Below are 1,912 nucleotides of genomic sequence, written 5' to 3'. Positions count from 1 at the left end.
ACTTCACCATCTGTGTCGCAGCTTCACGTCTCCAAAATAAGCGTACGCATGGGTCAGAGCTGGCGTGAGGCACCGCACATTTTCACGTCAAGTTTGGGTTTTATAAATCACAACCTTAGCGTAAAAAGTGGCGTACGCAAGTTTCTGGGCTCAAATTGTGCGTACGCCAGTTTTATAAATCCGACCACTGTTCTCCCTGAAATAGAAGAGAAGACAGAAAGAGATTTGTTAAGCTTATGGTTTAAACTTGATTTACTACAGTTGTCCTCTCAGTGCTGTAACACTGTGAGTCTCAGCAGTTTCCTGATGATCTTTTTTTTTCTATTCCAGAAAGTGCTGAATAGCTTACAATGGGGATAACTGAAAAAGAAAAAAAATGCACTTTACGCTTAGTCAGAGAAAGTGTGTTTCCCTGGAATTCGAAGCCACAGATAGGACGGGGTATGAATGTTGACTGCAGACATGGTGCAGGTGTATGGATTACTGCCAGGGGACAGTGACAGCATGATTTAAATGCTGTGCTGCTGTTGGTGCTGGTGGTGGTGCTAGTTTGGCCTCACTGAGTGATGGATATGAGGAAAGTGAACTCCAGAGGAATCATCTGCGTTGCTGCTGAGCCCTGAGGTTTTAACACTCACTCCATCTTTACACTAATGGCATCATTACTGCAACCTCTGGGAAAAGGATTTTCATACTCCAGAAAGCCACCACCAGGCTGCAAATTTCCACTTCCAAAAGCTCTGAGACGAATGCACACCTTTTAGACAGATCATGCTATGCTGATCAAACACAAAATGGCCATTGCTCTGTCAGTCACAGACATTAAGCTAAACTGTGATGTGGATGTGACTGAGAGTCATTCACTGCACACACACTGAAAGCTAACAGATTGTTTGAGATCTTTGTTGAAAACTTTGACATTAACTGTTGAAATGAATCCTGTCTGTTAGATATAAAATTGATCAATTTAAAGTCAGCATGATTCAAAATGGCTACCACTTCTGCTCAACCTTAGAAATTAACAAAGAAAATGACAACTTGCTTAAATATAAATATATTGCGATATAATTTGGTGTGTTAGTAGCTGAGAGTCATTCCTATCACCTAATGTGAGCACAAACAAACTGCATAGGATCTCATAATATTGCTTTTGATATTACACAACATTCTTTTTCAGGATTTGACCCAAATAGGTCATGGTTTTTCATCATAATTTTAGAACTCTGACTTCTGAGAATACATTACTGATATGATTATAAGACAATAGTAGCCTGTAGTTTTACACAGTGACAACAGCGTGTCTGTGATTTTGCAGAATTATCAAACCCAAGTGTCGTTCTTGTGTTCAAGTTCAAGTTCAAGTTCAGTTTATTTATACAGCGCCAAGTCACAACATACATTGTCTCAGGGCACTGTACATAAAAAGAATAATCCAAAGAAGAAGCCAGCAGATTGTGTTAAATTACTTCATCACAGTCTCCCATCCTGAGCAAATGGTGGAGAGGAAAAACTCCCTGCTAATCAGGAAGAAACCTCCAGCAGAACCAGGCTCAGGACAGACGGCCATCTGCCTCGACCGGCTGGGTTGAGGGACAGGAAAGAGACACAGGTAAACACAGAAGAACTGGTCCGGGACTGGTCCAGGCGCACCTTCCTCTGGAAGAGACAAAGAAAAAACATGAGACAATAATTACAATAAACATGTAGAGAAGACTAAAGACCACAGCTGAGTGAGGAAATGTGCTCAGTCTAAGTCTACAGCAGCAGAAATGAAGAATAATTCAGGAAACCTAATTTAACTATATGATTTATCAAAAAGGAAAGTCTTCAGTCTAATCTTAAAAGTAGACAGAGTGTCAGCCTCACGGACAGAAACTGGAAGTTGGTTCCACAAGAGAGGAGCTTGATAACT

General features: G+C 40.8%; 1 protein-coding gene across 1 annotated transcript in view; it reads left to right on the top strand.

The window, feature by feature from the left end:
• prickle2a (prickle homolog 2a) overlaps positions 1-1,912 on the top strand; it is a 54,493-nt gene that overhangs the window by 7,438 nt on the left and 45,143 nt on the right. The gene's annotated exons all lie outside the window — the stretch shown is intronic.

This window comes from Austrofundulus limnaeus, unplaced genomic scaffold, assembly GCF_001266775.1.
Source record: "Austrofundulus limnaeus strain Quisiro unplaced genomic scaffold, Austrofundulus_limnaeus-1.0 Scaffold3, whole genome shotgun sequence".
NCBI classification, from domain to species: domain Eukaryota; kingdom Metazoa; phylum Chordata; class Actinopteri; order Cyprinodontiformes; family Rivulidae; genus Austrofundulus; species Austrofundulus limnaeus.
This window is presented reverse-complemented; position numbering and strand designations above follow the sequence as displayed.